Here is a 13,962-nt window from a genome sequence, read left to right as displayed (position 1 = left end):
GTTATGTTTCCTATAATAGGTTCAATTATTTACACATTCCTAGCGGTATACTGCATTCATGATGTCGTGTGTGACTCAGTCCATCGCATCTGGAGGCACACCATGATTAACTGCCTCTCATTGAAGATTTTTCTTTTGATCATCCAGTCAAGATGTTGTCTAACTTCTCTTGTATAGCTGTTTTTTTTCTCTTGCAACTAATGAGTAATTTGTGGGAGATACTTTAAGAACATACAAATATGCTGCTCGTCATCAAAATCCTTCCTATCCCTTAGTTTTAATGTCCATTAATGTCACATGCCAGCACTAATATTTACTACGATGGCTACAAAATGATTTCTAACTCCAGCACACCTGTCACATTTACTACTCAGAAGTTGGCATCCTAGTGTAAGCAAGAGTTATCTCTTCTCTCCCATTTCATTCATCTATCTGTCCATCTATGTATCTATGATCTCTATGGACTTAAGGATGCATATTTTTTCTAAAGGTTTGTAATTCGTTACCGTCCTTAATTATTTTTATGTTAAAATTGTCCATATTTGGCCAATATATATTTTTTGAGCTAGCCCTTATATCCTTTTTGTAATTAAACATCATTTTTTTCCTTTCATTCTGACATAAAAAGATGTTTCAAACTCAAGTTGTAGCTTAGTGACCAAAACTTGATATAATTTCTCCAATTAGATTTGATTCCTTTTAGAGGATAATGATATTACTAACTAAGGTCTATACTGGGTATGCTCGTTATTCCTGGAAGGTCTTTGTTTCTAGACCCATTCAACAGTCAGATGTTCAAAAGTTTTCTCATTTTTTGTTTCTTATACAAAAGTTAACACACAATAAATGTTCTCCGCTCTTCTTTCTTCACTTAACAGTATATCCATGAAAGCCATCCCGTATCAAGGCATAGAGAGAGTTTTCAGCATTCTTTACAGCTGCAGTGTATCCATTTTGCATATGTAGCCTAGTTTATTCAACCAAAGTGTTGTGTATTTGGTCATACAGGTAGTTTCCAATATTTTGTCATTACAAATAATGCCACAATGAATAACCTTGTACATATGTGTTTTCATGTTATTGGAGCTGTATCTTTAGGGTAAATTCCCAGAAGTGAGGTGGTTGAGTTGAAGAGTAAATGCAGTTACATCTTTTGTGTAAGTTCTCTATTTATATTTTTTGCCCAAGTTCCTGTGTTTCCTCAATTTTAATTAGGGAGACGTTTTAGACATGGAATCTTTCTCTATGACTATTAACATCTATCATACATAGGTGGCAATTATAATACTGAACTAAATGTAGTAAGTTTAGGCATTCATCTTGCAGGTAGAACAACAAAAAAGAATCAAACCAGTAGGAATAGCCAGATTGACTTGTATGCCAGGCCCTCTGCATGCTAGCTGCGCACGAGGATGTCTGTTTTATATGCACTCATCTCTGTTCAAGCCAGAGGCAATGAGAGCCAGATGTGATGTTTCTTTATAAATACTCTCTTCATTAGCAAGTAATAGATTGTGCAGTCCCAGGTATCCATGTCAATAGAGGGTCAATAAGTGCCAATAGAGGCCCATGTACTCATATAAACATTGAACTGACAGACAGACTGAAATAATTCCCTAGGTACTGCAAGCAGGCTTTTAAGGCCCTTTGCTAAGCACCCTGGTTTTTCCCTTTTGCTTAGCCCACTGGTTTCTTCTGCAATTATTTTTTGTACTAGAGGTAATTCTGATAGCAGCTCCTAGTTTCCTTCAGTTCCTATTCCCTCAGAGCTGGACTTTGATTTCAAGTCTGAATATACTGTCTTTTAAAATCTGCTATTGAATTTAATATACATAGAGAAAAGTGTGCATCAATACACAGCTTGATGAATTTTCACAAAACAAAACAAACAATTAACAACCCCCCTAATGCCTCCCCTTGTATTCCCTTCCAGCTACTACCTCCTGCAAAAGAAACCACTACCCAGATTTCCTACAACATTTCGTCTAAAGGGAAACACAGAATCTCTAATATATTCTTTTGTGTCCTGTATCTTCCTTTTGCATAGACTTCGCAAACTGTACTTAGGTTTTACGAGATTAGAAACCTCTCTGTATTGTCTCCAGATTCTCTGCACTGACCCAGGGTCCAGCTCAGATTCAAGTTTGCCACATCTATGTGCAGCTGGCAATAGCCCCTTGACATTTATCTCCGCATCCCCAAGCTACCTTCAGGGCTGAAGGGATCATAAGTTTTGCTGCCTCGTCAGTGTTCCCAGCCTCTCTCTTACCTCCTTGCTGCTGCAAACTCTGCCATATTTTCTCCCCTTTGGAAATCCTGAGCTTTTCATGAGTTCCCAAAATGCTATTTTCAACACTTTAACTTCTCCTTTCAATAGACGCAGGTGTGTGCAACATTTGTCAGTATTCATTAAACACAAATTGAGAAAATAAATATTATTGTTTATGAAATGTGCACCTAAATATAGATACATATCCAAACGTCCACTAAACCCCTTAACTCAGTCTGTTAACAAATATTTACTAAGCACATTCACGGTGCGAGGTACTGTCCCACTTGGTGAGATGGAACATTTAACAAGAAAAGTAAACCCCTCAGAGAACTTCCATATAATCACCCACTGTTACATCTTAAAAATGGTATAATGGAGAAAGTAAAGACTATGGGGACACAGAAGCCAAGGACCAGCCTTGTTCTCTCACTTTCAGGATCTTGTCACTGTCTTTGACACAGAAAGTGCTTCACCAGCTAAGTACTCAGTGAGGCAGTTCTAGCGGTGGTATTTGACCTTAGTAAAATGTCTGGTATCCCCCGCACGTCAACTGGATCAGCTGAGAAACAGATTTAATTCTATTAAATATCCACAGATTCTATATGATTTGGGGGAAGATTAAGAGTTATTTTGCAGTAAGAGTTGAATATGGGTGTGTGAGTGTGTGTATGTGTGTGTGTTTGTATTTGTGCTTTATTTCATTATCAGTTGTCCCCAACTCGAAACATAAAATGTATCTGAATAATGATTTCTTTGGTCTTTAAAATTAAAAACAAACATTGACATTACTGCTATTTCAAGTAACGCTAAAATATAATACCCGTAGCTATTACTATTTCAGAGTGAAACTGTCACATTATAGATATTTAATTGTACACTGACCTTTTGATTTAATAAATCACGTGAAAAACCCATTGTATATATCTTCTGGCATCACAATTGCAAAATCCTTTCAAAGAAACAGGAAGCTTCTCTTGTGTTTTTTCAGTTCTGTTATCAAATACTTGTTCGTGCCCGGCTGTGTGTAAACAGCTTGAGTAACTTTATGATAAATTCCCAGTCTTTTTCTGTTGCTCTAGGCTATCATACACAGCTCTATTTTCCAATTTGTATACTGTAACAAAACTGAAAAATACACAAACAGGACAGTCATTGTACGAATGCAATGAACAATAGTGTTCGCTAAGTGCGTAAGATGAATAAGGCCTTCGCCCAGAGCAACTCAGCTTTCATATCTGAAACGGGAGGAATGCATTTCTTAACCTTCTCTGAAGAATACTGTGAGGGCTAACTAATGAAACCTGCTGTTTTCAAATAGACACTATTATAATCCAAATGAAATTAGCAATTAAATCTCAAGATTCAATTGGAGAAAGCTGTTTTAGCATTGGGAGCGCTCTTTGCTGATAAAGAAATGCCTCTAACTGTTTAGAATGCAAGTTTTTTACAATCTATTTTTTAATAAATAATATAGCTCAAGGAATTAAATGGTGTTCATAGTATCAAATGGTGCTTAAGTCAGAGTAAGTGTTACGTGCCATTTGAAACTTGGACATTTTTTTCAAGGCCAAATGTTTCTTAAAGGGCAGGGTGGCGGTTGGTTTTAAAAAGCATCTTTGGCTCATTTGCCATGAAGGAGAGAATTATTCTGAAAACGTTTCTTTGAAGTTTTGCTTGCAAATAAATGAAAGTAGAGAGTCATATTATAATTTGTCATCAACCAGTCTGTCACGGTTTGACCCAGGCATATTTCCTGAGTTCATGAGGACTGATATGCAACTCCTCTTAGAAGCCATTGCCTTTCTACAAGATCATTCTCTATCCTTATAACCATACACAACACTATCAACACCACAGTGGTAGCAAATAGGCTTTAATGGTATAACTTTATAAAGTACTTTCCTAATAGTTAGGTGTTATGGGTTGAATTGCGTCCCCCTAAAATCCATATGTTGAAGTCCTAACCCCTAGCACCGCAGAATGGGATGTCATTTGGAGATGGGGGGTGGCTGCAAATGTAAGTAGTTAAGATGAGGTCACACTGTGGTAGATTGGGCCCCTACTCCTGTATGACTCGCATCTGTGTAAAAAGAATGTCATGGTACACACACTATACCATCATACACATGTGCGGCACATTACAGTTAAAATGTGGTTGTCTCCAAGCTTCCTGTGGCCTGTGGAAGGAAGAGCTGAGGAGAGCCATAGTGGTGAAGATTGCAGGCTAACTAGTTAGACAGGCCTGGTTTTAAATCCCAGCTCCACTGTTAACTCACCACGTGCACCAGAGAATGTAGTACCTTCTCTAATCCTTAATTGCTCTATCTATAAAATGGGCTTAATAAGAATAATAATCTATATCATCACATTTAAATTGTTTTGAAAATTAAATGAGATAAAGCATATCAGGCACTTAATGAACGCTCAATAAATGCTAGTTGGCTGGTATTTTTTACTAATCGGTGCAGGTAGAGTTTTCTGAACTGCTCTGCTAAATTGCAGGAGAGAATTTTCACAGATGTCACTACAGCTGCATATTAATATGATTATAAACCATGGGAGAAATACAAATGTTTATCTCAAATAATCTTTTCATTGGGAAGCACAATATAATTTTTCTAGAAGCAGAAGTGTGTGCTTTACTCCTTCTCTAGGCTCTGAAAAGGCACTGATGGTAATTGAGTGAATTGTTCAGACAGCCCAACAACCTGACATCTTTTTGCCAGAATGATAACACAGCCTATAATTAAGCTAGTTTATTCAAGCGAACCAAATTTATTTGCCAAGACTTTTAACATTCTAATAGTTCTTTCTCAGAGTCTACATTGACTAAATTAGTTACTTGGCAACACTGAGTGCATAAGTGACACACATAGTGCAGGTATCTTCATGGTCACCAGGGCCACAGGCATATTGAGAGTTGCACAAGATGACCAGGCTTTTGTTTACAGTCATCGTCCTTATAATTAGATTATATTGTTCTCGAGGAGAGATCCGTCAACTACCAACTTGAGGTCTTTACCATTTTTAATATAGTGTTCTATAATTATTAATGATAATAGTAATAATAATACTGATAAATAATTAGGAGGAGGTGAAACAAGAGGAAGATAAGGAGATGAACCTATATGCATGGTGCATCGTTCTAAGCAATTTGATTAATTTATCTAATTCTCACAAAAAACCCATAAGGTGGATATTACTATATCTCTTTTACAGCTAAGGCAACTAAGAAACATCAAAGGTTGATTAACATGGCTAAATGTTCACCATGACCAAGTGTTCAAGCGGGGCTTGGATATTGAAATCTGGCTCCGGAGTCCACGCTATCTTGTTCTGTAAATATTGTGGATGCAATCAAATTATTTTCATTTAGTCAAAATAAGCAAGTGGTCATTATAGTAGCGGTGCTTCTTGCTAAGTCAAAAGCAGATATTTGGCTCCATGTTGAGTACTGGGGTCAGTATCCCTGGATCTGTGGCTCAAATTTAAGTAACATTATATCTCTCAGCTTCAGCCCGCTTATTTTCAGAATGAGGCACTTCAATTCAATGGAAGTCTTAAACATCTATTCTGTGCTTGGCACTGAACTCTGTACTGCATTACAGAGATGTGCCCTAGAAGACTGCAGAAACTCCAGCCTTCTTCCAAAGTGGGCTATTCACATTACATAACTTAAAAATTACTGATTTAAAGAATAGGATTTCAGAATTTTAGATAAAGGTCAACTTTTTATTCATTTGAATAAGGAAGTCAAGAGAGATGTGGTTATTTAGAGTGTCTCACTATCCATTCCTATCTATTTCAGCAGAAGATTCGTCTGCTGGGGATGACTTCCAGATCCTCTTCTTTGCATGACCAACTCCTTACCTACGTAGCCAACAATACTTAGTTCCTCAATATGCCTTCGCTGACCATGACCCTCAACCACTCTGAATGCGGCATGGTTTTGTGTGTTCCCAGAACAAGCTGTGTAAGCATCTCTCTATTAGGACACATATAGTCATACAATATAATTATAAATTTATATGTTTAGCATTACGACTAGATTTTTCACACTGGAAGGCAGTAACTGTGTGTTTGTTTATCTCTAGCTCTCAGTAAACAGTAGGTGCTCAGTAAGTGGCTGTTTAGCCAAGCTTATTCTCTTTTCATAAGTCTGCCTGCAATTTGCACTGCAAATTCTAGTTCTTGTGATTCTGCCTCCAGGTTTGGAGACATAGCGGCCAATTATAATTCCTCTTTCTCATGAGAGCTCCTCAAATACTGAAGACGGCACAGCCCATCTTTAACGTGTATGCGAATCACCTGTGAATATTGTTAAACTGTGGATTCTGATTTGAAAGGAATGGAGTGGGTCCCTGAGAGTCTTGTTTCTAACAAGCTCCCAGATGCTGCTGCTGCTGCCAGTCCACAGACAGACTTTGAATAATTGGCATTCAGAGTGGCCTCTCGCTCCATCTGCAGGCCTTCCACTTCCTGGCTAACCAGCATAATCTGTCTTAACTAATACTTATAAGCCTGTGTGGGAGTCTGCTTATCTTACTCTTTTCAATTAGTCTGAGAAGACATGAAGGAGGACAATAAACAAAAAAGGGTTCTTTATTTTCCTTGATTGCCAAAGTGAAGAAAAGTGAATTTACTAAACTAAATCTAGTGGATGTAGCATGACCATATTTTCACCAAAGTTTAAGAAAAACATATGTAAAAGAACTGTCCAGACACAATTTATACTGCGATGCACAGGACTTCGTGTGACAATTAATAGGATCATGATTCAAATAACAAAAATTAAATTGGCATTCTCAATTATACTGAAAAATGAGTTGTTAGTCATTTCAGGCTGAGAAGCACAGACGTAGTAAAATATACGTCAATATGTTAACAGAGAAAAACGATTGTAAAGTGAAAGTAACAGCTATTTTGAATTTTCGAGGACACATCCAATGCAGTATACTATGGCAACACATCTGGAAGTCACAAATTTATAAAATCTAATAATAATTGAGTGGTCATTACGTGCCAGGCACTGCTTGAAGCTCTTCACGTGGATTATTAATTTACTACCTATAACTCTTTTGAGTTAAATACTATTGAGGTAAGTGAAGCAAGTACTGCTATTAGTCGCATTTTAGAGATGAGGAAATTTAGGCACAGAAGGATTAAGGAATCTGCCCGTAGTCACACAGATCCATGTGAACAAAGTTCAGATGACTGGCCTCGGTGGTCTAATTCCGGAGTGCACCATGAGCTGCCACCTTCACTGCTCTCGGGGGCCTGAGGCCACGCATGCAGCACAGCTCCCTGTGCTCTCAATTCCCCCATTGAGGCGCACGGCTCTTCCTCCACTTCCATTAAGTTATCACTTGAGCAGGTAGAGACATGCATCGTAAATGAGGGAATTGATATTTTATTCAAAATATTTGTAGATGCCCATCTATCAACACTTTCTATAGATTTGCATTCCCTTGTTGTCATTGAGCCTCATGTCACCTAAATCCAACCTTGGTCTGATAAGCAAAATATTAGCATCTCCATTATTTGAGTCCAGAGTAAGATAAAGCACCTGAGAAGATCATTATGCTTCCTGAGAACACTTCCTCTTTCAGAGAGCTCGCCAAGCAATCAAATAGACTTAAAAAAATCAGAACAATGATTACATATATCCTACTTTAGCTCATAGATGAAAAATATGTTAGACTGTGATGAATTATATACTGCTATTTCAATTGCCTGTAAGAAACCTTATCATATAAGATTATATCATTTTCCTTTACTAACAGTGTATGCCAACAATATATTCACTATTACTAAGAGCATCTTATTTTTATCTCTCAAATTTTTGGAAAAAAATTAAACACATAACCATGTTGGTCAGAATGGTTCTACATATGTGCATATATATAGAATATTGAATGACTCACAAATTGACACAAGGTAAAATCTCATGACCTCTTAAAATGAGAATTTCGCAATACAAATGTGTATTTAGAAAAGTGATCACAATTCTCTAGTAGAGGCATTACAGTATAAGCAAAAGGATCTGGAATATCCACTCAACTTATTAAAATTCATGAGACTTTAAAAATATCACCCAGACTAAGAGGGGTGTAAACAGAAAAATCTATTTCACAGAAATAAGAAGCTTATTCTAAATTCACTGTGGAAATTATTTTCTTCTATACAAGTCCCAAAGATTTTTAACCTATTTATATAAAGGGTCATTTTAGGAAGGGTTTAATGCAGATTACTCTGACGTGTTTTATTACTCAATAAGCTGTCTATAAAATTATTTTGAAGATGCGTGCTTGGTCCATTCCCCAAATGACTGATTGCAGCAATAATCCACATACATACATAAACAAGCAAGCATCTATCAGTGAAAAAAATTGCATTAGCATCCTAAGTGAAGTAGAGCATGTTATCATCTGACGGAGGACATATGAGCAAGTGACAGGGATGGTTGTCTTCCTTAGTTTCACAGGCAAGAAAAAAGTCTACATTTGTTTGAAGGAATCTAAGTACAGTCTTGAACTGTGAAACAGTTATGTTTTACATTTATAACTGGAATAAATTTAAGTGATTTGGAAAATTAGTGCAACAGCTACAACAACTGGTTGAAAAGACAAAATACTCCATTCATTTTTAAACAATATCCTCTTCCATGGCTCATTGGACACATGGCCATCATTATGGCAACAAATTTGTTACAAGCGCTGCAGTGGTGCTTGGCATGGTGCTAGGTCTACCGGCCGTGCCTCACAGGCCTTGTCTGCACTGCTCTGTGTACCAATGGCCGCTCCACTTGTTAACTGGAAAATATGCCATAGATTTGTCCACACTCCACCTCCTATTTTGTCATGTTTCTTTCATCTAAAATATTTTCAGATATTTTAAATCATGAATAAGAGTAAACAGAGGTAGATTGGATCTGGGAAGGATAAAGGGGGACTAAAAAATCTGAAAATTATTGTAACAGACTATTCTCTTTGCAAAGAAGTGCTACGCTAGTTCTGTAGAATGCTTCTAAGATGGGCAATTGAAAACACACATTTCTAAATCTTTATAGCTTGCAAAATTTCTTTACTCACAGAATCTCATTTAATTCTCTCAATAGGCATTATTCTCCTTTCTCAGATTAGGAATTTGAGACACAAAATGACTTCTCCAAGTTTCTAAACCAATAAATGGACCCAGATACTTGAATTCAGACTTTTCAATCCATATCTTGGCTTTCACTTGCCAACCACCTTGTTATAGACTAACCTAGGAAGATGTTATGGGAACTTTTATTATCCAAGTATCAGTTGATGGGCTATTTGGTCAAAAAGAATGTAGAGAATGCATGTTCTACTTATTGACTTGATATTCAAAAACTCAAAAAATTTAATAAATTAATCTACTACTGTATTTGCTTTCCAGATTTTTTTAAATGTTTCAAATTTATTAGAAACAATGAAATTTAAGTGTTTATATATGTGATAAAAGTATATAAGCAACAAAGATATCCAGGTTTTTAACACGTAGCAAATTAATACTCTATTTAATATTGCTTAGAAAATATGAACTTATATATTCCTATATTCTTGATAAGAATTTAACTATGTAATTTAAATATAATAAAACATTTCTGTTCTGTGGGATTGTCCATCTAATACATTCAATGGTTATCGATCCCAGTCTGATACCCTCTTATCATTAACAAAAGGGATCAAAACAGTTTTAAAAAACAATTAGGAATATGTAAGTGTTTTCTCATCATTTAATAAAATTTTTTAAAAAGAAAAAGAAAACTATGTTCACATCCCAGGTAAATTTGTCTTATGTTAACTAACCTGCAAAACAATAGTGGTATATAAAGAAGAAATTCACTACTAATACTCCAATTTCCTACTTGGCTCCAAATATCTACATTCAAAACCCAGTAATTGAATTTCCCAAGCAAAACTAAATGCAGCCTCTTAGCAAAAACCTGCTGGAATTCTTATTTAATGAAATGTTTAATGGACTTTTGATAGGAAATGCTTATATAGAATAGTTCCTCTCTCTCCAACAGATTATACTTAGGAAGCCTGAAAACACATCAAGATATATATGCAAATTAGAGTGTGTGGAATTTGTAAATTTTTTTTTTTTTTGGCAATTTTAACAATAGGCACATATTTTCCTTTTACACTGGAAAGGAAATTCTAAATAAAAGGAAAAGGCACGGTGGATAAAATATAAAGAATTCCATTATGCTTGGTGTTATCAAAGAGTAATGAGAAGGTGTGACTAGTTAAGGACATTTAGCAACTCAGATCTTTGAGTATTAAATATTCAGGTAAACCATTCTTCAGGACTCTTTTCAAGAGCCATTCTAATTCTACAGCGTGAGAGTTATGACTTTAAAATCTTGTGAAACTGGCATAATTTCTCATCTACATGACTTGTTCCTCACTTATTTTAACATATTATCCAATGGTCATAAAATAATTTAGAATCCCCTTATGGGCATTTAATAAGAATATTATAATAAAATTAGTCATATTATCCATTTCTCCTGCAATTATAGAAAGGATGACCACTGATGACAATTGTTAAAAATAATATTCAAATGATTGAATATACATTACTTTGCATTCTTCTCAGGTAATACATCATGTGAGGAATGTATAGGAAAAGCAACCTCAAAGCTGCATCAACTTTCAAATCTTCTGAGTATCTGAAACTTCACATTGTATAAGGTATTGTCCATCAAAAAGCCATCCAATCTCATCTACGTCAGAAACTCTTTTATGTAAGTACACTATACATTAGGTTAAGCAGTAGTTGGATGAAAGGAAAATCTAATGTTACCATTTTTCATAAACTTAAGCCCAAAAAGTATTTTTTGTTGAGATTTGTAAATGCTAAATTTTAATCACTTAATGCACGTTAAGACATAAGCTCTGAAGTACTCAAGAATTTTTAGGAAACATTGAATTTTATCTTTTAGAATACTTCAAAGCAATGGACTATTTTTCACATTAGCAAGGATTAAAACAATTCTGTCACAGATTATTAAAGTAGATAATCACCATGTTGTAGGCTCGTTGGTACTTAAATGTATTTTGCAATATTTAGTTTGTGTCCCAACCTTGTTTTGATTTTTTAAATTTTATAATTAACTCACTACATTTTCATCTAGAAATAATCACTCATTGCTTATCACATACTTATTTTTAATGAGAAACAGATGATTTGAAAGGAAGAAACAAAGTGAACACCACAAAGGCAGAAACAACAGAAATAAACTCTTCTTCTCCATCAGAAAAGGTTGAGAGTCCTGTGTATAGACACAGCCCACCTTCACAGTTTGTGATATTTTCACTGCATGTCTTGTCTCCCTGACTCAACTACTGGCATTTTATGTAAACCAGAAAAATCCAAGTCACCCCGGAAAATTCTATCCTCTTTAGCCCTTTGAACTTATGTCTCTGCGTTTAGTCAGAAGAGGACTATCTCTAACTGCTATGTATCTAGCGGGTAAATTAAAGCTCAAGCGTAGCTGTGTTGTGGCAGCCATCTTCATTACCACCTCCGTGCATTATGATCGCAGAGGATTTGATACACTCTTAATTGCAAGTTGGAAACTTGACAAAAACAGAAATGTGAAGGATAATTTGAAGGCTAGCTTGCAGCCCCTCAAATAGTTTTATTAACATGCTAATCTGATTTTATATTAGAATCCACAGAAAGCCAGAAAATAATGAGTGTTCACTGAAAGAATTTGTGATCTGAGCCTTAGCTGTCAACTCAGTTGGTTTGTTGTTCCATTGGTTGGTCATTTGGTCAGTCTCCCTCTCTGTCTCCCTCTCTCTCTCTGCTAAACTTTAAGGAAGGTCCTTTCTAATTGTCTATTCTACTATTGTTTTCCACAATAAACCTCCTCCATCCCCACCCTACCCACAGCCAAAAACCAACCTGAAATATGGTTCTCAATGTTGGCTGTACATTAGAATGTCCTGGGGAAGTTTAAAATCCTAATGCCCAGATTGCACCTTAGACCATCTGCATCCAATATCCAGAGGTGGGACCCAGACATCCATATGTCTTAAAGCTTTCAAGGTTATTCTATATGTATTTTCTATAAATTATGCCTGAGACTTTGAAATATCTTAATTGTGGGATGAATACTTTCCAAAGAGACATCATTCCCTACTACTTGCTTCCTACGACTCACATATCCCAATATAAAAATGTTCCTGCCATAGAATTATGGGTTGACAGAAATTATTTCTGAAGGACTGATTAAGACCAAGCTAGCATGAGAGACTCCATGTCTAGACCCCCAACCCCTACCCCCCATCTTAATCTCACAGTCTGCTTTGGAGAAACGCTTAGAACTGCCCACAGGCATGCTAATCAGTAGCCAGTCAGTACCAAAGGAGAGAACGACTTGTTAGCAGAAGATTTAAGTCCTCTGTCCAAACTGTTCCTTCTCTCCTTGATGAGAAAATAACTAATGTTTTCCTGGATTCCTCAGGAATGTCACATTCAGCAGATCCAAACCATTTTGTCTACAGAGAGGCACTCGGCAGTCTGCCATCATCCAACACCGGTACTCCTGAGCCTCACCCCCCCCAACCCCATTTGGCTTATATATTTCCAAATCAGCTCCCCTTGAGGATGGTTTTTTGATACCAGCCTTGATATTTGTTCCCCTACATTGAACCCAACATATATGGGGTAAAACCAAAAGCGCCCATCCCCTTTCCCAGCTTCTTTAGTTACATTCATACGTAGATATCATTTTCTTTAACCTTTGTATCCCTGAGCTTCACATATACAGGAAACTAGGGCTGAGATTAGAGCCCTGGCCTTCTCCTCGCACAACGCAAATAAAAGTTATAAATTGTTAAAGCCCAGGTGGCCTCATACTGAAGTTTTGGCTAATTACAGGTCCTTGAAATTTATTGCAGGAGAACTGATGTCCAGAGAATATCAAGAAACTGAAGTTTCCCAGACCCCCACTCCTTGGCTTCCTGGCACTGGAATCCACCATTCAGCAGAGAAACAGACAATCAAGGATGCTCACCTGCAGAGTCCCTTATCTTGCCACTCCTTTCCCTGCATGTAGTCACATTCCTCACAACCTTTAAACCCCTAGTCTTTCAGGGAGATGAATTTGAGTGCTTACTCTCATCTCCAGGCTGACATCACCCAAAATAAAAACCCCCTTCCTAGCCACAAGCCTGGCGTCCCGGTTTTTTTTCTTTTGGCCCTTCCTGTGTGGCAGGTGGATGAACCATGTTTGTGTTCGGTCACATATTCTAGCATACACACTTTTTATGGTCAAGACATTATGTCCTTATTTCACATGAAGGTTACTATCATTTGATCCTGCTACAGAAATGACCACCTCCCCAAGGTGGGAACTCTCGACGGGCTACTCACGAAAATTACTTGGGGACTTTTAAAATATAAATTCTCCAAAAGTGGGCCCTGATCAGGTTGAAAATCCCCAGCACTCTGCCTAATGCAGTGAAGGACACAATTTTTAAAGCAAATTTCCTCCTCCATCTTTTTGTTTAATATTGATGGCTTTTCTTGATTTTGGTTATGGTTGCTTTCTAAAATAATTAAACTAGAATAGATTCCTCAAAATTTAGTCTTGTAAGATATTTATTCAAGTGTGGTAAATAGTTGATTAAATACACACAACTTCC

General features: G+C 36.6%; 1 protein-coding gene across 1 annotated transcript in view; it reads right to left on the bottom strand.

Annotated features, from left to right (window-relative positions):
• The window catches only part of CNTNAP2 (contactin associated protein 2), a 1,871,002-nt gene that overhangs the window by 1,236,741 nt on the left and 620,299 nt on the right, over positions 1 to 13,962 (bottom strand). The gene's annotated exons all lie outside the window — the stretch shown is intronic.

This window comes from Equus quagga, chromosome 8 (assembly GCF_021613505.1).
Source record: "Equus quagga isolate Etosha38 chromosome 8, UCLA_HA_Equagga_1.0, whole genome shotgun sequence".
In the NCBI taxonomy this organism is placed as follows: Eukaryota; Metazoa; Chordata; class Mammalia; order Perissodactyla; family Equidae; genus Equus; species Equus quagga.
The sequence above is the reverse complement of the archived record's forward strand: the minus strand, read 5'-3'. Positions and strand labels throughout refer to the sequence as shown.